The sequence below is a fragment of the Apodemus sylvaticus genome, chromosome X (assembly GCF_947179515.1).
Source record: "Apodemus sylvaticus chromosome X, mApoSyl1.1, whole genome shotgun sequence".
Lineage (NCBI taxonomy): Eukaryota > Metazoa > Chordata > Mammalia > Rodentia > Muridae > Apodemus > Apodemus sylvaticus.
In genome coordinates, this window is record NC_067495.1 from 96,611,681 (window position 1) to 96,637,325 (window position 25,645).

General features: G+C 41.0%; 1 non-coding gene across 1 annotated transcript; it reads left to right on the forward strand.

The window, feature by feature from the left end:
- The first annotated feature begins 20,910 nt into the window (after positions 1 to 20,910).
- Positions 20,911 to 20,982, forward strand: Trnaa-ugc (transfer RNA alanine (anticodon UGC)). Its single transcript has one exon. It is a non-coding gene; the product is annotated as a tRNA-Ala (tRNA).
- The last annotated feature ends 4,663 nt before the right edge of the window (positions 20,983 to 25,645 follow it).

Consider the following 25,645-nt stretch of genomic DNA (forward strand, 5'->3'; position numbering starts at 1 on the left):
GGAACCTTTAGGAGGTGGAACCTAGTTGAAGAAAGTACATCACTTGGGTGAGCTTTGGGGTTTTATAGCCTCACTCCACTCCTGTTCTCTGTGCTTCTTGAGTGTGGATGCAAATGTGCTCAATCATGTTCCTGCTCTTGCCACCACACCTGCCTCCTCCCATGCTCTTCCTGACATTATAGCGTCTATTCCTCCGGAACTTGAAGTCAAGACAAATACTTCTCCTGCAAGTTGATGTTGATTGTGCTACTTTATCACAGCGACAAGAGAATAATTAAAATGGTGCATGTAAAGCACAAAGTAGCTTAAATATGCCACACACATGCCTTTTCCCCAGCCCTTGGGTGGCAGAAGTAGGTGGATCTCTATACCTTCAACCTGACCAGCAAGGACTACACAGAAGACTTAGTCTCAGAACAGTAGTTGGAATACTCTAGCCTCAGACACAAAACTGCCCATTTTCATCAATGTTTTTATTGTCCACAATCAATTTGCATTCTCACTTGTGTCCAAGATGTTCCATGTCCATGAGGAAATTATGTTCCCTTGTATCACACTTAAGAGTTTCATATGTCTTCCTATAGGATTGCCCTTGAAGTTAGGTTATGCAGATCTTTTCATTGATGAATTAATTATCCCATGTTTGATTTTTGCATTGACAAGACCATGCTATTTTTATCTACAATCGTTAATGAGTTTTCCTATATTTTTTCTTACCCTTCTTGTAGTTTTGCTTCAATCAATATTTTGCTGTGTGACTGGACTATAGGCATGAACGACTAACATTTTCCTAGTGAATTTAGACCTGCCATTATTGTATGTTCCAAAACACTTTTACTGCATTTTGATTTTAGTTTTTTCTTAAACATTAAGATTCCTCTGCTTAGATCATGTGGGTCCCAGGGATACAACTTAGGGCATCAGATGCAGTGCCAGACACCATTGTATCAGGTACCCACATACATTTTAATATGATCCATATATATGGTCATTTGTACTCAGTTCTGCCCTCGTGGTTATAAATTCATAATTAATATATATATATAGGTGCAGAAGGCCTTCTACAAGGCTTTACATTTTATTGTACTAATTTTTCCTTCTGGGGATTGTACTAGGGTCTACCCCATGCTAAATCTATGCTCTGACAGTGATATATTCCCACTAGTCACAGGAATTCCATTTTATTTGCTGTTTGTTTATTTATTTTATTTTATTTTATTTTTTAATTTATTGATATATTTATTTATGCTGTTTGTTTTAAAGTAGTATATAGTGCATAATTCCTCATTTTGGGGTGGTTCTTTTTTGAATTTTTTTATTGAATATATTCTTCATTTACATTTCAAATGTTATACCCTTTCCTGGTTTCCCCCCTCCATGTTTAACTGTACTCCTGGGATTCCCGTTATCTCTGTGCACACAGGTATGTAGGCACTCCTGGGAGACCAGCTCTCCTGTGGTGGTGTTTGTGTGTGTAGCTCTGTGGTGCAGCATCAGCTCTGTGCTCTCAGGCCTCTCCACAGACCTGGACGCTTAGCTATCTCCCTGTGCCACCTGGATATGGCACACTGTGCTCACAGGCCTCTCAGCACTCCAAACGCCCTGAGTGCAGCTGCTTCTTTAGGATGTATCAGGAAATGGTGTCTTCATTGTGGCAGAGCTGGCAAGACTCTGCCCCAGCAGAAAGGACAGGTGGGGGAACGGGTAGAAGGAATGGAAGGGGAGTGGTATTCGGGAAGAGGGGGTTTGGTGGTTGCTGGTAGCAAGTCCCGCTGGATGGGACCCTCAGCAGCAGCTCTAAGCCTCCAGAGGTGGGAGGGGGTTCTTACCAAATGTCCTGAGTGCATTTGGTTCTCTAGGATGTATCAGAAAATGGTGTCTTCACTATGTCAGAGCTGACAAGAGTCTGCCCCAGCAGAAAGGACAGGTGGGGGAAGGGGCTTGGGGTGGTTCTTTAATTAATGTCTCCTTGTGTGGTGCTTGTCACACTCCAGACCTCCCAAATGCCTACTAAGTGGTCTCTCTACCACTGACTTTCTTTCCCAACCAAATATTAACTTTTCAAAATGTTACATTTATGTATGTATGTATGTATGTATGTATGTATGTATGTATTTATTTATTTAGTGTGGGCAGAGTGTGCACACAACAGAGTACATGTCTAGAGGTCAGAGGACAACTTGTGGGAGTCAGTTCTCTACTTCTATCATGTGGGTTTTAGTTATCAAACTCAGGCCATCAGGCCTATGAGATAAGGGCCTCTGCAGGCTGAGCCATGTTGCTGCTAGCAATATTGACTTCTTACTAAACATAAGATCTTGACTAGGAAAAGTCTTAGTTACTAATACAGAGATATCAGGTGGTAAAAATGGGTACTGTACATAAAATAATACATACAAATGCATAACTTCCAAAATAATGTCAAAGAATAATTGTGAGATTGAGAATTATATATTTGGTTACCATAGTGAATTAAGTTGACCATTGCTTACAAATGTGATTTCAAAGTAGGTGTGATACTGCACGCCCATAATCCCAGTGCGTGGGAGACAGACAAAGGAGAACTGTTGTAAGTAGAAGCTACACAGTGAGTTCCAGGGCAGCCAGGGCTACATGTCAAGACCCTGTCTCAAAAACAATATTTAAAATATTTCAGTTTCAAAATAATGCATGTAGTGAACACATTTCATATACACATACACATGTACATACATATACATATACACATATATAACAAATATTCACACATATAGATCCTGATATCTGCCTCTACTGATATATATGGGACTCTCTTTAATGTATAATTATTTGCTAACATCAAATCCATGTTAAATGGGTACACTGATACTCAACACATGGACTGTCATGAAGACAAAATGGCCAATGTGTGGCCCTACTGACAGTGTCTGACACTCACTACTATATCAAATATATGTTCCTGTCATATGCATCATTTTGCTCATTATAATGATAGTTCCCTACATAATTCTTGTACTTTAGGACTGCTCCTTCCTTCAGGACTTTCAAAGGCAAAACGGCTGGCTGTGGTGACCCATGGAACTGTAACCCTCTGCTGTGGAGATGGATCACTCAGGGAGACGAGTCACTTCATGCCTAGTTCCAAGTCTAGTGACAGATACTCCCTCAGAGAAAAAATCAGAAAGTGATGCAGTAAGTCACCTAATGTCCTCTTGTGGCCTTCACATGAATGCAAACATGTGCGTCACACACAGACACACACAAACACACACACACACATACACAGGCACACACACACAGGCACACACATACAGGCACACACACAGGCACTCACACACACATGCACGCACACAGGCACTCACACACACATGCACGCACACAGGCACATGCACACACACAGGCACACACACACACACACACACAAACATACATGCATTTACATACACCCCCTAAACACAGGCATGCACACAGGCACTCACATACACATGCACAGGCCCTTTCACACACACACAAAACCTAATCCATCATGAACTAATGCTTCCAACTTTGCCTATAAAAAGTGATAAGCATGAAAGAGTTGTACAACAGACCACAAACACCAGGTTGCTCTTGAGAGTCACCAGGGAGCAGAACGCAATGCTGATGACTGACAGAAAATGAAGGTGTCTAACAGGGAGGGATCTGGGTAGTCATACCGTAGCTTCTGGAGAAGGTTGGAATGTCTGGGAAATGCATCTGAGTGCAACAGAATTCAATCCGATTATTGATACCATATTGTCTATGTAGGACCCCTGTATGCACGGTTTGAACTGCTCTCTTTACTCAGAGCCGCCATGAAGTGATTTATTGAGCACTAGATCTGTGGTGATACGAAAGTGGAACTGCCCTAGTATACCCTTGAAGCTTCCAGACACGCCTGCAATACATTAACTTGGGGCTATTTGGCACTATGTAAAACATCAGCCCGGTTCATTAAAATGTAAGAATATTGGTTTGCTGCCACCCCGTGGCTATAATGAGAACTGCATCAGTGTGAGTCAGACTGGCTGGCAGGGAGAGAACCTAGACTGTGAACTGGACTTGATAGGACCTTGCCTCTGGAGTTTGCAGCATCTTCCTCCTCCATATATTTTCATGGCATATAACGATTCATACCTTAGGCATATCTAATACACCCCAGAGATTGGAACCCGATCCTGGTCTGAGGTGAAGACAAAGAATAGACATGATGGAGCTATAGAAGCTAGGATGAGTCTAAACAGGAACACACAGCTGCAGGCACACACAGAGCACACAGAGGAAAATCCATTTGTGCATCTCATTCATTTGCTCCATGAAACTCAAACAATACTGTCACTATGTATAGAAAATATATACATGTGCATCCTCTATCATGTGTGTGTGTGTGTGTGTGTGTGTGTGTGTGTGTACATGCATGCAGCAGGAGGTAGAACAGAGCCTCCAGTTTTGCAAGTCAGGTGCCATTTTCCTTAACCAAGGTTTGTCACTGGCCTGGAACACCCCATCTAGGCTAGGCTGACTGCTCAGTAAGTCCTGGGACTCTGGGTCTCTACATTCACAGGCAAGCATGTGCTGCCACACCCATTTTATTCCTCCTGGGAATGGAACAGAGGTCCTCTTGCTCACAATGTTATCACTTTACTGCCTTATTCTGTTCTCAATCAGAGAACAAGTATTTTTTCCCCTTCCCCGATATACATTTTCAAACAACAATAAAAAAGCACATACGACCATAAGTAAACTGATATTAGGCCTGAACCCTTCCTTTAGACCAAAGGGCTGCCTTCCCTGGGATGCCCTGACAGTGAGTTGTGGGCCACACATACCTGCACTGAATGGTGATAAAAGCACTCCCCCTTTAGGCTATTCTACAGTTTAATGTGTGTGGTAGCACAGGGTGCTTTCTCACATGGGACCACAACTCCACAGAACAACTGCCTCTGGTCAGAAGGAAGGGAAGACAAAGGAACTGTCTTACCTATCATGTCCCTTGTGATCTTGTCACTCTTGCTCTGTCTATGTGCCGACAGGACTCCATGTGACACTTGTTCTTGTCTGGAGCTGGTGTGCATGGGGAGTCCAGAGGATTCTCTCATGTTACACTAGGAGGCAGAGAAAGGAGAAGGCAAACCCATGGGAGAGAGAGGGAAGGAGATGAGGAAGCACATGAAGTACAGGGATGGCGAATTCTGACTACATTCAGACAAGGGGATGTTGTGCACTTTATTCTTCTATGTGTATCTCACAGATCCTCCCTACATACACACACACACACACACACACACACACACACACACACACACACACACGCACACACTTCCACCAGAGATTCATTATGTAATTGTAAAGACATATAGTCATAACTGTACTAAATTTTTGTTTGCACGTGTGTGTTCATGTGTGTGTGTGTGTGTGCATGTGCCTGTGTGTGTGTCTGTGTGTTCTTGTGTGAGTACAAATATAGAGATGGCATACTAAAAGTGTGAAGGCCAGTGGACAATATTTTTTAGATTCAATTGTCTCCTACAACGTTCTTTAGAGGCAGTGTTTCTCTTCTTTCCGCTGCTGTAGTGTACTGCATGTATTGTACTACATGTATTATATTATATGTTCCATGTATTCCAGGCTACGTGGCACGCCAGATTTTAGATAATTCTTGTGCCCATGTATCCCATCTTGCAGTAGGAATCCTGAGATTACAGATTGTGAGGACCACATGGGGCCTTTCCCCTGATTTGTTAGAACTGAACTCAGATCATGAAGTGTGCCTCAAAGAAGTGCTTGTACTTGCTAAGCCTCCTGCAATGTTACCATCTTCGCTCCATAATCCATTTTAAAATTCTAACTGAAAAGTGTCTCTTTCTTCTTCCTTTTCAGATACCAGTGATAACCTGAGCCTTCCTGTCCTGACACTCTGGAATTCTCCCTTTTATGAAGGCCTTCAGCCTGCTTCTCCTCTACCTCTAGCAAAGCTATTTACTGACTCTCTTGGTGCACCTGCTTGCTGTCTTGGACCCTAACTCCAAAGGGATGGCTTTCTCTGTTCTTCTTTTTCCTCTCTTCCCTCTTTCCAGACAGCTACAAAAACTTACAGCCTGTCTCCTTGTTGTGTTCTTGTTTGCAAAATGATAGGTTATTCATGAGATTAAATGAAGAGCAAATTGTCCACTATGTAAAATAAGAGACTTAAATGTCAAATGGAAATGAATGTGTTAGAAAAATACACCCCAAGAAGAGTTGAATAGTGTGTAACTATCATGACCTCCACAATCAGAAGGCAGAGGCTGGAAGATCACAGAATGTTCAAAGTCAGCCTGCTCTACATAGTGAGTTCCAGCCCAGCTACATGTACATGTAAAATAACACCAAATCACAGAAGGATACACACTAAAGGAAGAGATAAAGCATACACAAGTGTGCTGACTGGATTTGTGTCACCTTCTTACAAGCTAGAGACATGAGAGAGGGTAGAGCCTCACCTGAGAACATACCTCACTAAGAACATTCCGTACGCTGGCCTGTAGAGCATTTTCTATTGAGTGATTGATGGAAGGTAGTCCTGGGTTCTACATACAAGCAGGCTGAACAAGCCACTTTACTACTACTGCACAGGGTGTTGTAGATTTGCTCTATTTCTTTTGAATAATTAGGAATATATGTGTCCAAATATTAAAGGTCCTTGTCCCCAGTTGGGTTTTGATTGATCAATAAAGATTCCAGCAGGTAATGGTTGGGGAGAGAGGAACAGGCTGGACCCTTAGAGTTGCCAAATCAAAGAAGCAGGAGTGAGGAGAAAGGAACCAGCATGACTTAGGGGGAGAAAGAGACACAGATGGATGGATGGACATAGGACCTGCAGGAGATAAAGGCAACTAGCCATGTGAAATTTGAGGTAAATGGTGATTCCCAGGGCGAGTGGCTGGAAGTGCTCCTACCCTCCTGGAGCATAAAGAAGTGTAGCACACACTCACCTCTACATGGGAGGATTGTGAAGGAACAATATTAACAATGACTCCAGAAAGAGCTGGGCACGCACCACACGTGCAGCACATGTGAGAACCAGTAATCTAACAGTGAGAATTCTGGGATACCTGTTATAATAGATTCACTCTATTGTCCCTTGGTCTCTCCGTCTGTTTGATATGGCAGGGTATTTTTTGCGCACGGAATCACACTGAACCTCAACAGACTGCTGATGAACAAAAGAAGGGATACAGTTAACCTATTGAGGAGATAAGGATGCTGGAAGGGAACCAGCCTACCCAGAGTGTCCCCATGTTCTTTTCACCTGATCTGACTGAGAGACTCCACAGCACACTGTGTTCTTCTCAATGAGCTCCTGCTTCTGGGATGAAGATATGAGACCCTTCTCTGTCACCCTGGAATGTACTATGCTGGGAAATAAACCCATGAACTAGAGGAAACCAGGAGGAGACAGCACCTAAAACCCAGAGGATGGAATGGTGGTGGCTTGTCTGAGCAGACTCCTTCAGAGAAAGGTATGCACAATGACTTTCCTCTTCCCATCTCATCACACAACCATGAACACACCAGGCCATGCCAGGGAATGCATACACACAGTGGAAATGTAAGTCTGTGCATTTACCATTACCCTTCCAGGTACACTACCTGACCGTGTCCTATATACAGTCTCAGAGTAAAAGGTTCAGACTCAGCAAATTCTGCAGATGCATCAGATGAAGATTGCATTAATTCCACTGGCAAACGGTCGGACAAACGGAGCATGAAACTAAAAAACGACAATATGAGAGGTATCCGTGTGGGAAAATGGGTAATCTGAGCCATACTGTTAGAAAATCAGGATGGAGAATAAGCAACCAAGTCACTGAAGTTCCATTTAGTCAATCAATCTTTGCAGACCCAGCTTCTTTCTAGGAATCCCTGTTCCCACATACACAATGCCTCTCCCCCTCACTAGTCTAGATCCCTGGTATCCATTAATGTATTGGTTGAGGGGCCAAGAAGTCAACACACAGCTTCCAACAGATTCATCAATAACTGGTAAACACAGGCAAAATTATTCTTCACATTTAATGCAATACTATTTATTTTAATTGGGTATCTAATGTCAAACTTCATAGATTCCTGCATAGAAAATGAAAACTAAGAATCAGAAGAAGGTCAGAGAAGAACATTGCCTGAAGACAGACTTCCATATAGACCTAATGTAACCGAGCCAGAATGGTATTTGAAGCAAGGTTGACAAGTCCAGAAAAACGGAAATCAACAGTCATACTGACATCCACACATTTACAGACAACTGCTAATTTGCAGCCAAGATTTCTCAGTGCATCTCATCCTCAGATCAAGCTAGTGTGTAGGCTGGGCTGAGAAGAATTGAATATATTCCTGCTACATGCCCCCACCTCAGGCTCTGGGATTATTAGAATATGTTCCATGACGGGCGTCTTGGACAACTGGTATTCCATAAATATACAAACTCAATTCTGTGCAGAAAGGGTGGTCTTTCAGGAAACAGTGCTGAGGTAAGTGTATATCCTCATCCACAAATATAAATTAGAATCAGCAGTCTACTACATGGGAAGACAATTCAAAATAGATTAGAGATGTAAAAATATAAAAATATATGAAATGTGTAACAGAGCATGTAGAAGAAACTACTTGTCACTGCAGGTTAGGTGAAGATTTTGTAGACAAGATACCAAAGTAAAAACATAATTGGAGAACTGGAGAAAGTGAAATCTGTAAAATCTGAAACTTGCACTGTTCCAAATGCATGGGTGAAAAAGAAAATGGGAAAGTTTAAGTCCATGGCTAAGAGGAAAGTTTGAAAACTCTATATCCAATAAAGAATTTTTATGAACCATGCAGAAAGGTCCCAAAGTTCACTCAGAACAGAGAAATAGAAAACTCTGAAAGGTTTCCGGAGCTCTGTTGTTCCTGGGGACATTGAATAGGATTGCTCATTTTATAAGAGATTTATTAGTGACATTAGTGCCATATGCAGGCAATAGCATTGTAGGGATTCTTAGAAGACATCATGGTCACATGGCAGAGTAGATACCACAAAAGAATGCAACTTAAATCTCAGACTGACCCCTAGCACACACAGTGCCCCACAATTGTAATCTCATCACCAGGAAGCTGAGGCTAGGACACAGTGGAATGCTCTCTCAAAGCAAAGCAAAACTAAAAATTAGAGAGAGAGAGAGGGAGAGAGGGAGAGAGAGAGAGAGAGAGAGAGAGAGAGAGAGAGAGAGAGAGAGAGAGAGAGAGAGAGAGAGAGAGAGAGAGAGCGCTCTAACTGATTAGGAATGCACACAGTCCAATCTCCTTTCTCTACCTGACTCCACAAGAACACTCTGACAATAGCTTCAGTGAACCCTAGTACAAAAGCTTCTGAGGAGGCAGAAAGGTCCCAATCCCTCTCCTTCTGCTAGCAACAGACTGACCACAAATCTCCAAGTGGGAGTGAGCCTCCTTGGGTCTGGAATCCCAGCATCTGTCTTCCACCCTCAGGGAGATTCAAGTGCTCACCTCTGGGAACCCACAAGCCTGGCTCCAGAGAATGCTCCTTTCACTACATATTCTCCTAGGTACACACTGAAAAAGGTTTCCACAATGACTCTAGGTTTCCATGACAACCACATTGAGCATTCTGTTTAGTAACTAGGGTTGGCTCCACCCCACCCTCTCTTCCAGTCTCTCAAAGTAGAACTCATTCCCTCCTGTTATCTAGGCCCCCAACCTGAGAAAGCTTACCCACAAGGGAAACTGCAACCAGTCAGAAAGCAGAGCTTCACTCATGCTGTGAACAAAATATATTCCTGGAGACATGACGACAGTGTTCTCCCCAGTCTGTGGAGTTCTCCATGGAAATGTCATGTCATAGAGCAACATTGTTGTCATGGTCCTAGATGCGTGCTTTCATCAATAATTACCAATGCATCTATCACTTCATAACAGAAAGTTAAAGTCTGAGACACCTTGTGTAGAAAAGGATCTGAAAATAAAAAATCCAAGGCTGAAGAGACTTAAATGGAGATGCAGGGAATCGAACCTGGTGACCCATATGTGCAAAGCACGTGTTCTACCATTAAGCTACATCCCCAAGCCTGCTGGTTACTTGATTATGTCATATATGAAGCCACAGAGACCGAAGCAACATTCACAAATTTCTATGGACCTACATCAGGTCTTTGTGTATAATTGATGGTGTCCACTGTAGTGTTTTAGGAGATTTTTTTTTGTGTCAGTTCTTGAATGACAAAAAGAATCTATTTTCAATAAAAAGAAAATAAGAATATTAAAAACAAATAATCGTATGGTCTTCAAAACCTGACAGACCTACATTAAATAACACTGAATTATTCGGGCTCCTCTATTTTAACTCAATTTTATATTGGATTATTAGTTCAATGAACAATATAATGTCAAATTCATAATAATGTTACTGAATTAGCAATATGTTCCATATTTCAGGGCACCAAAGTTTCCTGCAACTTCCTGAACACACCTCTATTCTCTTTTAAAACGTGCCTTAGCTTTCAGGCCTTCAAAAACTATTTTCAAATTTTTTAGGAGGCTGGTCATCTTTTTCACAACTTTCCCACACACTATTTATCACTTCACATAGTCCAGTGGGTAAATGTAAAGTAACTAGGCACACTACTCTCCACCAGCTGTCTTGAACTCTCCACAGACCTCTTGAGAAAACAGTACTAAGTCCACAATTGATTGCTGCTAGTCGGAGGAGATGGACTTGGCCTGCTTTGAAACTGTCTGCATTAGATGTATGATTAGTCAAGTGTCACTGAAACTTAGAGGACTCAACAATAATCTCCTACAAAGAAGAGTCAATCCCTTCTCACCATGACCTAGGAGAGGGACTGTAGTGACAGGTGCTAAGAGGCAAGACTCACCAGAGGCTTTGTCCCTACAGGGGCAGTGGGTGGGGAGGGAATGGGTGAGGGGCGTGTATCCACAGCTGAGATGAGGACCTCAGGAGCCTCAGCCCCACTCCACTTCTTTCCTTCTTTTTGTTTTAATTCCGGTGGGAGAGTCATACCAGACAGCAAATCTCATAAAAGAGACCTGTTGGGAGCGTTCAGGTTGTGGAGAGACAAATACAGGAGTGGCTTCCTCTGCTTCTAAGAGGGAGCTGAGAACTGGGACAGAAACACACACAGTCTTTGTAAAGTGTTTCTTAGGGGGACTGAGTTTTCTAGAGAGGAGATTTCCAGTGTGAGTGATGGGGGGATTTCAAGTGCTGAGTCTTGGGGAGCTCAGAGATTAGTGAGTTTTCCTGTTCCTGGATTGGTGGGTTTTCATGCTCAGGGATTGGTGGCTTTTGTTCAGACTTTTCGCCTAAAATTAGCATGATCTGGGGCAGGTTCTGTTGAGAGGCTAGAGAGAAACTTTATGAACTTTACAGAGGCTGGAATCTCTCTAATGACAGTTAAGGAAGTCTGGGGGTGTGTCCTGGCTGCTGGAGTTCCTCAAGATGGGACATGGCAGCTTTCCCCTCTAGATGGTTTACAAAGTTTACAAAAATATACAACGTTTACAAGGGGAGTCCATAGCAGACCTACTCTAGGAACCTGGATATTTGAATATAAGTCTCAATTATTTTCCTTTACCTTTAAGCTTATGGGAAGATTGAACACTGAATATATGAATACTTGAAAAGGATAAATTTTCTTTATAGGAATAAAAGGATAAATTTCCTATTATAGGAAAATGAAATTTGAATTTCTTATGAATTTAATCTTAAAATTGAAGAACTACATGTAGCTATCCAGTGCCACAGTAATACATAACATCTGGTCTAGATATTTTTTAATAGCTTAATCTCCTCAGTTATACAACAAAGATCATATATAATGGATAAAGCAAGTCCCCTGTTTTATTATGTCTGAGTTCTAGTACAGGATGTAAACCTAACGTGGATTATTCAGAGACTCCTACACTGATGAAAATCAATCTTATTTTGAGTCATTTTCAGGTATCATTGATTTTACAAGGAGTGAACTTATACTTGTTTATGCCTTTTGATATACATGCTTTGTGTTTTGAGAAGAGAAACTTAGAAGAAGGGTGGTTGGATCAGAAAGGAAATACCCTCTATCCCTAAGTGAGAAGATTTGAATCAGAGACTTCAGGATAATACAGCAGTGAGAAGGAAATGGAAGAGGGGAGAGTAAATGGCTCCCTGGGTAAAGTGCTTGACAGAAAAGCATGAATCCTGAGGTCAGCTCTCCAGAATTCACGAAAACTTGTATGAGACAGTACATGTCTGTAATCCCAGAGCTCCTTCAACCGGACTAGCTGTGGTAACAAAACAATTCCCAGGATCTCAGGAGACTGCAAGCTTAGCATGAACAACTGCTAACAGGAGACAGTGCCCACATCATTGAGTAATCCATGTAGATCCTTCTTGAGTATCCTCCACATTTTGTTTCTGACACTTCACAGAATATTTAATAACCAGTTCACAGAGAATGCAATAGATAGTATTTGTAGTTTAAAATAAAACATGGTCATTTGAATCAGAAAGTGTCAAGTATTTGTGAGTAACCTGGGTACATAGACCTATACTGCCTATACATTAGAACAGCTCAAAACATTGCCAAATTAACTTATATACATCCAGAGTATATTATGTTCATGTGCCTGACAATTCATTATTGGTAAGATGTCTATTGTTTCAAAACTATTCTACATATTCAATGCAAGAACAATAAGAATTATACTATTTACTTTAATTGGGTGTCAAACTCCAAACTTTACCTATAAATGAATAGAAAAAAAGACACTAAGAAACAGAACAAAATCAGAGAAGATCATTGTCTGAAGTTAGATCTAAATGGAAAAATAAAAATTCACGTCTGTTCAAACTCTAATCCATTTTCCCATACATTATCCCAACATTCTGAAGCAAATACAAATGAAAATGTGGAGGATTTATGAAAAAGGAGAACATTTGACATGTGAATGCGTAATTATTTAGCACAGAAGGAACTAGTTAATAGACTACATTTGGCATAGAATAATAAGAATTTCAAGAAATCATATATTCTCTGTAAATTTCAGTGAATATATACTAAAATTACACATGAAAACATTTATGAGATTCTAAGGACATGGTCTAAAAGATCCTAAGTTAGTTGATAGTGCTCTAACACACGCTTAACACAAACACTGGGACATGTGAAATGATGACACTATAGGAAAAGATACTAACAGTGATTAATAATAAAGCATCTGGAAGCAATTCATTCCATAGAGAGGAGTCATTATATCCTTCAGATGGCACTCAGATGGGACTCAAATGTTTACACCTGAAGGTGTTTAATTTCAATGATGCATTTCAGGTAAATGATTTCATTATTTTAATGAATATATAAAAAGTGACAATATGGATAAGAAATGATTACCTTTTTGTTGATTCTTTATGAATTCACATCATGCACCCCAATCTCCCTTATCTTCCTGTCCCTCAGTTTTAACCCTCTGACATTGCAAATGGCCCCCACCAAAATAAAAACAAAACAACATCTCGCTGTGGTGTGTCTCAGTATGTCACACAGTATACCCTTTTGTCCACACATATTTACTTGCAAATATTAATTACAGTGAGTCTTTGGTCTGTTTCAAGGTCTTGGCTTTTGCTAATCGGTCAACACTGGAACCTCACTGTACTCCTCTAGGATATCCTGTTGTTGCTTCTGTGATGTGGAGATCCTGCAGCTTTGGTTCTGCAGTGGCAGCCAAGAAATGGTAACATTTAAACAGTAATAGTTCTACTTTTCATTGGTTGAAAAATTAAGTTACTAAATAACAAGGTCATTGTCTGCTTATAAATGAATTCTCATAAATACCCAAATCTAATACATTGAAGATACTCAAACAGTTCTTTGTGAATGACATGAGTACTAACTCAATTGAGGACACTGCACGATTAATCTGTTTATCATTATATTTTCATGCTAACAATTGTATGAAATACTTTGCATCATTATCACGTTTTTCAGATTGAGAAAATGTTACCTAATATTAAAGAAGTATTGTATGAATATTACAAAATGTATGTCTTAATGACTAAATGTCTAAATGAGACTTAATGTCTCATCAGCTCTAGTCCAAGGCCAATACTAAATATTCTGTACTTTCATCCGTTTTCTCATTTAGAAATCTAGACACTTTTTTGAGCTCTATAAACTGCAAACATTTGGACACTACACCAGAGATCTCTAAATAAACTGTGTCTGCCTCTGAGCATTATGAATCCCACACACATGCTATTTTTATAATTATTATTGAACTATGTCTTTAAACCTGTGATATATTTTGTTCTATTGGCATTAGAAATTTACCATGAGCCTATCAGGCGACCACGTAGGATTTCCATTACTTTTCCTAATTTTCACAGCAGTGTGAAAATGGGGTAGGAGTTACTATGATTCTGATTTTGTGGATGAGAAAATGAACTTTTGGAAGAGTGAAGTAACTTAGCAAATATTCAGCAGGTGACAAAAACAAGTTGTGTCCTATCCTGGGGCCTGTGGCTTCATTCATTTACCAATTTACTTTGGTGATTGACAAACTAGCCAATCGGACCTAGCAGTCTCTACTCCTGCCTTAGCAAGCACTGTCCAGGGCTGCAGGAATATAAGTCTCCTCCAGGACTCAGCACGTCTGACTTTGCTTCTATATTCAATCCAATCCCTACATCCTCTAGGATCTCTTTCCTCATTTTATATACATACATACACACATACACACACACACACACACACACACACACACACACACACACACACATACATACTGACAGACAGACAGACAGACTCACACATACACAGAGAAAGGACTGTATCCTTTGATGCAGTTCTCAGCATCATCTGTGTAAACCGCAAGGGGTTGTTAATATGAAATCCCACACTGGTCTCTGGCCTCTCTGACACAACTGATGTCCACTCTGTTTGACCAGACTGGAGCCTCACATGGTGACAGGCTTCCTTGCACTGGCTTTGGCCATCTAGTTCTCTATCAGCTGTCATGGCAACATCAGAACCACTGTAGTTCTCTATCAGCTGTCATAGTAGCATCAGAACTGCTGTGACTGCAGTCTGGCAGCAGTGACACAGGAAGGGCCCTGTTTTTAAAGCCTTAAACTTTATTTTATTGCTTTTCTAGCCACTGCACACATTTATCACTGAGAGCATAGAATTAATAAATATCAGTCTTGCAGTTCCTCAGAAAATTGGAGATAGTACTACCCGATCAACCAGCTAAACAACTCCTGGGCGTATACCCAAAAGATGTTCCAACATGTTCATAGCAGCCTTATTTATAATAGCCAGAAGCTAGAAAGAATACAGATGTCCTTCAATGGAGGAGTGGATACAGAAAATGTGGTACATTTACACATTGGAATACTATTCAGCAATTAAAAACAATGAATTCATGAAACTTAGGCAAATGGATGGAACTTGAGAATATCATTTTGAGTGAGGGAATTCAGTCACAAAAGAACAAACACGGTCTGTACTCATTGATAAGTGGATATTAGCCCAAAAGTTTGAAATACCCAAGACTTAGTTAACAGACCATATGAAGCCTAAGAAGAAGTAAGACCAAAATGTGGATGCTTCAGTGCTTTTTAGAAGGGTGAACAAAATGCTCACATGATGAAATATGGAAACAGATTATGGAGCAGAGACTGAAGGAAAGGCCATCCAGAGACTGCCCCACCTGGGGGATCCATCCCATATGCAGTCACCAAACCTGGCAAACCTGGACATTATTTTGGATACCAAGAAGTGCTTGTTGACAGGAGCCTGATATGGCTGTCTCCTGAGAGGCTCTTCCAGAGCTTGACAAATACAGAGTCAGAAGCTCTCAGCCAACATTTGTACTGAGCTGGGGGGGTGGGGGGGTCCACAATGGTAGAGTAAAAGAAAGAACTGAAGGAGCTGAGGGTATTTGCAGCACCAAGGAGGGAGCAACAATGTCAACTGCCCAGACCCCCTGGAGCTCCTGGGGACTGGACCACCAACCAAAGAGTACACATGGAGGAACATATGTGGCAGAGGATGGCCTTGTTGGACATCATTGGGAGGAGCGGCCCTTGGACCTGATTGTGTTTGATGCCCCAGGGTAGGGGAATGCCAGTGCGGAAGAACAGGAGTGGGTGGGTGAGTGGGTGAGCACCCTCACAGAGGCAGGGGACGGTGGGATAGTGGATTTCCCAAGGGGAGACTTGGAAAGGGGATAGCATTTGAAATGTTAAGAAAGAAAATATCCAATCCAAAATTAAATGAATAAATAACAAATATAAATCAGGATCTATCGTATGCAAAAACATTTTTATAAAAAATAAATGCCTATAAAATGTCTTACAGAAGGCACAGAAGAAAATCTCTGTCACTAGGTTCTATGTGAACATTTCACACACAAGACACCAAATAAAAACCAAAATTGGAGAACTGGAGATATCTAAAAATTCCCATAGGTTAAAAAAATGAGACAATTAAATACATGGCTAGGAGAAAGGTTTAAAAAGTTCATATCTAATGGCAAATTTCTATGAAACTTGCAGAAAAGTTTCCAAAAGTCAAAGAGGAAACAGAAATTGAAAAATGTGAAAGGTTTCAGGTGTGCAGTTGTGCACTGGGACATTGAGTAAGATTGTTCATTTCATAAGAGCTTTATTAGCGACATTAAGACAGTAGGTGTGCAGACAGAAGCATGGTAGGGGCTTCTGAGGAGAAGCAGATTCCCATGGCAGAGTGGGTAAAACACAAAAGATGGCAACTTGAAATTTCCAATTAACACAAAGCACACAGTGACCCACAATTGTAATCCCATCACCAGGAAGCTGAGTTAGGTGGTTCATTTAGAGTTCTAAGCCAGGCATGGACACAGTGGAATGCTGTATCAAAACAAAGCAAAACAGTAAATTAACAAACACCAAGAAACAACACGGCAAAACAGAACAACAACAACAACAACAAAAAAAAACAAACTACAAACACAGAAGAGTAAGAAAATAAAATAAAGTCCTCTAGCCAACTGCATATGTAAATAATCTGAAAAATCCACACAGGACAATCAGAGACTACTGTTTAGATTTCCCACTTAATGTCTCACCTCTCATACCTGTTTCACAGAGTGAATACTGGGATCAAAGAGTGCACACTATATTCTGTTCTTTCTCCCCCTCCTCACTTCCCCTCCCAGGCAACGTCACCTGTGCATCATGGGACAGAGCAGCATCCTCTGAGGGGCAGAAAGGTCCCAATCCCTCTCCTGTTGCTAGCAACACACTGGCCACAAATACCCAAGTGGGTCTGTGATCCCTGCATCTGTCTTCCCACCCTCAGGGAGATTCAAGTGCTCACCTCTGGGAACCCACAAGACTGGCTCCAGAGAATGCTCCTTTCAGTGCAACAAGTTAGTATTTCAAAGGGGAGACTCCAGGTTTCCATGACAACCACAAATGCTCTTCCCCTCTGCTCAGTAACTAGGAATGCTCTCCACTGCCCTCCCTTCCTTTCTCTCAAAGCAGAATTCATTCACCCTTGTCCTTTATCACCTGAGAAATCACATAAGGGAAACTAGCACCAGTCAGAAAGCACAGCTTTGCCCAACTTGTGAAGGAGACATTCCTAGAGGCATGGCCAGGCTGTGCTCACCAGAAGATGGAGGTCTCCATGGAAACATCATCAATGTTAAAGAGCAACATTGTTTTCACATCAAGGTTATAGAGCAACATTGTTTTCACGGTCCTAGATGAGCTCTTTTACTATACTGAGGAGACTCTGGAGGTCTCTATGGAAATGTGTTCTAGGTTGTGACACACTGTGTAGAATGAGACCCTGAAGAGAAAAAAAATCCTCAGAGATACCGGGAGTCGAACCCGGGACCTCATGTACTTAAGGCATGATGCTCTACCGCTGAGCTATATTCAGAGGGTACTGAATACTGTGATTATAGCCTATATCAACACACAATGTCTGAAGCTGCATTTACAGGGCTTGTAATTATGGGCATCATGTCTCAAGGAACACAAAATTTCTGTTCTTAGTATTATTTTCTTTTCATTAAAAATAGATTCTTTTGTCCTAGAAGAAATAACAGAAAAATTCCATAAAATAATAAACTAGAAGCCATAAATCATACACAAAGACATGATGCAGATCCTTACACACCCTTTAAAGGCAGCTTCAATCATTTTGTATTGATATAGGCTATAATCACACTATTCCTCAACCTCCGGATATAGCTTAGCGGTAGAGCACCATGCCTTGAACACATGGGGGCCCGGGTTCGACTCCCGGTATCTCTGAGGTTTTTTTTTTTCTCTTCAGGGTCTCATTCTACACAGTGTGTCACATCCTAGAACACATTTCCATAGAGACCTCCAGAGTCTCCTCAGTATAGTAAAAGAGCTCATCTAGCACCTTGAAAACAATGTTGCTCTTTAATCTTGATGTGAAAACAATGTTGCTCTTTAACCTTGATGATGTTTCCATGGAGACCTCCATCTTCTGGTGAGCACAGCCTGGCTATGACTCTAGGAATGTTTCCTTCACAAGTTGAGCAAAGCTGTGCTATCTAGCTGGTGTAGTTTCCCTTATGGGTATGATTTCTCAGGTGTTAAAGGACAAGGGTGAATGAATATATATGGGAGTATGTATATAAAATGAGGAAAGAGATCCTAGAGGATGTAGGGATTGGATTGAATATAGAAGCAAAGTCAGACTTGCTGAGTCCTGGAGGAGACTTACATTCCTGCAGCCATGAACAGTGCTTGATAAGGCAGGAGTAAAGACTGTTAGGTCCCTTTGGCTGGTTTGTCAATCACCAAAGTAAATTGGTAAATGAATGAAGCCACAGGCCCCAGGATAGGACACAACTTGTTTTTGTCACCTGCTGAATATTTGCTAAGTTACTTCACTCTCCAAACCTTAACTTTCTCATCCACAAAATCAGAATCATAGTAACACCTACTCCATTTTCACACTGCTGTGAAAATTAGGAAAAGTAATGGAAATCCTACGTGGTCCAGGGCCTGATAGGATCATGGTAGATTGCTAATGCTAATAGAACAAAATATATCACAGGTTTAAAGACATAGTTCAATAATAATTATAAAAATAGCATGTGTGTGGGATTCATAATGCTCAGAGGCAGACACAGTTTATTTAGAGATCTCTGGTGTAGTGTCCAAATGTTTGCAGTTTATAGAGCTCAAAAAAGTGTCTAGATTTCTAAATGAGAAACCGGATGAAAGTACAGAATATTTAATATTGGCCTTGGACTCGAGCTGATGAGACATTAAGCCCCTGACTTTGACATACACTTTGTAATGTTCATTAAATACTTCTTTAATATTAGGTAACATATTCTCAATCTGAAAAATGTGGTAATGATGCAAAGTACTTCATAGAATTGTTAGCATGAAAATGAAATGAAAAACTTAGATTAATTGTTTAGTGCTTGCAATTTAGTTTGTGCTCATGTCATTCACATAGAACTTTAGGAATATCTACAATGTATCAGATTTGCGTTTGGATGACAAGAATTCATTTATAATGAGATGATTACCTTATTATTTAGTAACTGCCTCTCATCAGAACCTGCCCCAGATCATGCTAATTTTAGGTGAAAAGACTGAACAAAAGCCACCAATCTCTGAGCATGAAAACCCACCAATCCAGGAACAGGAAAACTCACTAATCTCTGAGCTCCCCCAACTCAGCACTTGAAATCCCCCCATCACTCACAGTGGAAATCTCCTCTCTAGAAAACTCAGTCCCCTAAGAAACACTTGACAAAAACTGTGTGTGTTTCTGTCCCAGTTCTCAGCTCCCTCTTGGAAGCAGAGGAAGCCACTCCTGTATTTGTCTCTCCACAACCTGAACCCTCCCAACAGGTCTCTTTTATGAGATTTGTTGTCTGGTATGACTCTCCCACCTGAATTAAAACAAAAACAAGGAAAGAAGTGGAGTGGGGCTGAGGCTCCTGAGGTCCTCATCTCAGCTGTGGATACACACACCTCACCCATTCCCTCCCCACCCCACCCACTGCCCCTGTAGGGACAAAGCCTCTGGTGAGTCTTGCCTCTTAGCACCAGTCACTACAGTCCCTCTCCTAGGTCATGGTGAGAAGGGATTGTCTCTTCTTTGTAGGAGATTATTGTAGAGTCCTCTAAGTTTCAGTGACACTTGACTAATCATACATGTAATGCAGACAGTTTCAAAGCAGGCCAAGGCCATCTCCTCTGACTAGCAGCAATCAATTCTGGACTTAGTACTGTTTTCTCAAGAGGTCTGTGGAGAGTTCAAGACAGCTGGTGGAGAGTAGTGTGCCTAGTTACTTTCCATTTACCCACTGGACTATGTGAAGTGATAAATAGTGTGTGGCAAAGTTGAGAAGAAAATGGCCAGCCTCCCCAAAAATTTGAAAACAGTTTTTGAAGGCCTGAAAGCTAAGGCACGTTTTAAAGAGAATAGAAGTGTGTTCAACAAGTTGCTCGAAACTTTGATGCCCTGAAAGATGAGAGCATATTGCTAATTCAGTAACATTATTATGAATTTGGCATTATACTGTTAACTGAATTATTAATCCAACATAAAATTGAGTTAAAATGGAGGAAGCTGAATAATTCAGTATTATTTGTTATAGGACTCTCAGGCTTTGAAGAGCATACAATTATTTGCTCTTAATATTCTTATTTTCTTTTTATTGAAAATAGATTTTTTTTTGTCATACAAGAAGTGACCCAAAAATAATCTCCTAAAACACTAATCTGGATGCCATGAATTTTACACAAAGACCTGATATAGATCCCTGGAAACATGTGAATTTTACTTCAGTCTGTGAGTTCATATATAAAATGATCAGGCTACTAGCTCAATTGGGGATGTAGCTCAATGGTAGAGCACATGCTTTGCATGTATGAGGCACCGGGTTCGATTCCCGGCATCTCCACATAAGCTTTTCAAAAACTTTGGGTTTTTTATTTTCAGATCCGTTTCTACACAAGGTGTCTCAGACTTTAACTTTCTGTTATGAAGTGATAGATGCATTGGTAATTATTGATGAAAGCACGCATCTAGGACCATGACAACAATGTTGCTCTATAACATGACATTTCCATGGAGACCTCCACAGACTGGGGAGAACACTGTGGTCATGCCTCCAGGAATATGTTTTGTTCACAGCTTGAGTGAAGCTCTGCTTTCTGGCTGGTGGCAGTTTCCCTTGTGGGTAAGCTTTCTCAGGTTGGGGGCCTAGTTAACAGGAGGGAATGAGTTCTACATTGAGAGACTGGAAGAGAGGGTGGGGTGGAGCCATCCCTAGTTACTAAACAGAATGCTCATTGTGGTTGTCATGGAAACCTAGAGTCATTGTGGAAACCTTTTTCAGGTGGACCTAGGAGAATATGTAGTGAAAGGAGCATTCTCTGGAGCCAGGCTTGTGGACTGATGACTGTAGTTTTTATTCCTAAGCAGTTAGAGGTCTCTCCCCTCCCCCTCTCTCTCTTGAAATTTGTGGTTTTGCTTTGTTTTGAGACAGCATTTCACGGTGTCCTAACCTCAGCTTCCTGGTGATGAGATTACAATTTTGGGGCACTGTGTGTGCTAGGGGTCAGTTTGAGATTTAAATTGCATTCTTTTGTGGTATCTACTCTGCCATGTGACCATGATGTCTTCTAAGAATCCCTACAATGCTATTGCCTGCATATGGCACTAATGTCACTAATAAATCGCTTATAAAGTGAACAGTCCTATTCAATGTCCCCAGGAACAACAGAACTCCGGAAACCTTTCACAGTTTTCTATTTCTCTGTTCTGAGTGAACTTTGGGACCTTTCTGCATGTTTCATAAAAATTCTTCATTGGATATAGAGTTTTCAAACTTTCCTCTTAGCCATGGACTTAAACTTTCTTATTTTCTTTTTCACCCATGAATTTGGAACAGTGCAAGTTTCAGATTTTACGGATTTCACTTTCTCCAGTTCTCCAGTTATGATTTTCATTTGGTATCTTGTCTACAAAATCTTCACCTAACCTGCAGTGACAAGTAGTTTCTTCTACATGTTCTGTTACACATTTCATATATTTTTATATTTTTACATCTCTAATCTATTTTGAATTGTCTTCCCATGTAGTAGACTGCTGATTCTAATTTATATTTGTGGATGAGGATATACACTTTCCTCAGCACTGTTTCCTGGAAGACCACCCTTTCTGCACAGAATTGACTTTGTATTTGGAATACCAGTTGTCCAAGACGCCCGTCATGGAACATATTCTAATAATCCCAGAGCCTGAGGTGGGGGCATGTAGCAGGAATATATTCAATTCTTCTCAGCCCAGCCTACACACTAGCTTGATCTGAGCATGAGATACACTGAGAAATGTTGGCTCCAAATTAGCAGTTGTCTGTAAATGTGTGGATGTCAGTATGACTGTTGATTTCCGTTTTTCTGGACTTGTCAACCTTAATTCCAATACCATTCTGGCTCAGTTACATTAGGTCTATATGGAGGTCTGTCTTCAGGCAATGTTCTTCTCTGACTTTCTTCTGATTCTTAGTTTTCTTTTTCTATGCATGAATCTATGAAGTTTGACTTTAGACACCCAATTAAAATAAATAGTATTATCTTATTCTTGTTGCATGAAACATGTAGAATAATTTTGAAACAATAGACATCTTACCACTAATGAATAGTCAGAGTCAATAACATAATAGACTCTGGATTTGTGTATGTCGTTATTTAGGAATGTTTGGGTCTTTCTAATGTATAAGCAGTATATCTTTATGAACCCATATTACTCCCAAATATTTGCCAATTTTGATTCAAATACTCTTAGTATTATTTTAATCTAAAAGTACTATCTGTTGCATTCTCTGTGAACAGATTATAAAATGTCCAGGATAGTCATGAAGGATCTGCATGAATTACATAATGATGGAGAATTTACTTGATGTTTAATGCAGTTCACCCTTACTTCCTTAAGAGCCTATAGAGGCTACTGAGTCTATTGAAGGAAGTGAGAGAAATGTCCCAGAGACAAGTCCACAGGCCCCCTTCACAAGGTTCTCACTAAAAGATCATGACTGTGTAGCTTTCAGAATTCTGTGTGTAACTGTTATTGGTGAATCTGTTGGAAGATGTGTTTTGACTTCTTGGCCCCTCACCAACACATTAATGGATCTAGACTAGTGAGGGGGAGAGGCATTGTGTATGTGGGAACAGGGATTCCTAGAAAGAAGCTGGGTCTGCAAAGATTGATTGACTGACTGGAACTTCACTGATGTGCTTGCTTATTCTCCATCCTGATTTGTTTATCAGTATGACTCAGATTACCCATTTCTTCACAGTTATCTCTCATATGTCTTTATATGGTTTCATGCTCTATTTCCCCCTATTAGCCAGTGGAATAAATTAATCTTCATCTGATGCTTCTGCAGAGTTTCCTGAGTCTCAATGTTTCACTCCGTGACTGTGCATAGGGCATATTCAGGGAGGGAACCCAGAATGCTAGTGGTAAATGCACAGACTTACATTTCCACTGTGTGTATACATTCCTTGGCATGGCCTGGTGTGTTCATGGTTGTGTGATGAGATGGGAAGAGGAAAGTCATTGTGCATACCTTTCTCTGAAGGAGTCTGCTCAGACAAGCCACCACCATTCCATCCTCTGGGTTTTAGGTGCTGTCTCCTCCTGGTTTCCTCTATTTCATGGGTTTATTTCCCTGTGTGTTACCTTCCAGGGTGACAGAGAAGGGTCTCGTATCTTCATCCCAGAAGCAGGAGCTCATTGAGAAGAACACAGTGTGCTGTGGAGTCTCTCAGTCAGATCAGGTGAAAAGAACGTGGGGACACTCTGGGTAGGTTGGTTCCCTTCCAGCATCCTTATCTCCTCAATAGTTTAACCGTATCCCTTCTTTTGTTCATCAGCAGTCTGTTGAGGTTCAATGTGATTCCATGTGCAAAAAATACCCTGCCATGTCAAACAGGCAGAGTCACCAAGGGACAATAGAGTGAATCTATTATAACAGGTATCCCAGAACTCTCACTGTTAGATTACTGGTCCTCACACGTGGTGCACATGTGGTGCGTGCCCAGCTCTTTCTGGAGTCATTGTTAATATTGTTCCTTCACAATCCTCCCATGTAGAGGTGAGTGTGTGCTACACCCCTTTATGCTCCAGGAGGGTAGTAGCACTTCCAGCCACTCACCCTGGGAATCACCACCTACCTCAAATTTCACATGGCTAGTTGATTTTATCTCCTGCAGGTCCTATGTCCATCCATCCATCTGTGTCTCTTTCTCCCCCTAAATCATGCTGGTTCCTTTCTCCTCACTCCTGCTTCATTGATTTGGCAACTCTAAGGGTCCAGCCTGTTCCTCTCTCCCCAACCATTACCTGCTGGAATCAACCATTAGCTGCTGGAATCTTTATTGATCAATCAAAACCCAACTGGGAACAAGGACCTTTAATATTTGGACACATATATTCCTAATTATTCCAAAGAAATAGAGCAAATCTACAACACCCTGTGCAGTAGTAAAGTGGCTTGTTCAGCCTGCTTTTATGTAGAACCCAGGACTACCTTCCATCAATCACTCAATAGAAAATGCTCTACAGGCTAGCCTATGGAATGTTCTTAGCTGCTGGAATCTTTATTGATCAATCAAAACCCAACTGGGGACAAGGACCTTTAATATTTGGACACATATATTCCTAATTATTCCAAAGAAATAGAGCAAATCTACAACGCCCTGTGCAGAGAGGGGCTCTAACCTCTCTCATGTCTCTAGCTTGTAAGAAGGTGACACAAATCCAGTCAGCACACTTGTGTATGCTTTATCTCTTCCTTTAGTCTGTATCCTTCTGTGCTTTGGTGTTATTTTACATGTACATCTACCTGGGCTGGAACTCACTATGTAGAGCAGGCTGACTTTGAACATTCTGTGATCTTCCAGCCTCTGCCTCCTGATTGTTGAGGTCATGATAGTCACACACTATGCAACTCTTCTTGAGGTGTATTTTTCTAACACATTCATTTCCACTTGATATTTAGCCTCTTATCTTACATAGTAGACAATTTGCTTTTCATTTAATCTCAAGAATATCTTATCATTTTGAAATGAAGAGACAAGTAGACAGGCTGTAAGTTTTTGTAGCTGTCTGGAAAGAGGAAGAGAGGGAAAAGAGAAACAAAGAAAGTCGTCCCTTTGGAGTTAGGGTTCAAGACAGCAAGCAGGTGCACCAAGAGAGTCAGTAAGTAGCTGTGCTAGAGGTAGAGGAGAAGCAGGCTGAAGCCCTTCATAAAAGGGAGAATTCCAGAGTGTCAGGACAGGAAGGCTCAGGTTATCACTGGTATCTGAAAAGGAAGAAGAAAGAGTCACTTTTCAGTTAGAATTTAAAATGGATTATGGACCAGAGAAGATAACATTTTTAACTTGCAGGAGGCTCAGCAAGTACAAGCACTTCTTTTGAGGCATGCTTCATGATCTGAGTTCAGTTCTAACAAATCAGGGGAATGGCCACATGTGTTCCTCATGATCTGTAATCTCAGGGTTCCTATAGCAAGATGGGAGACATGGGCATAAGAATTACCAAAAATCTGACGAGCC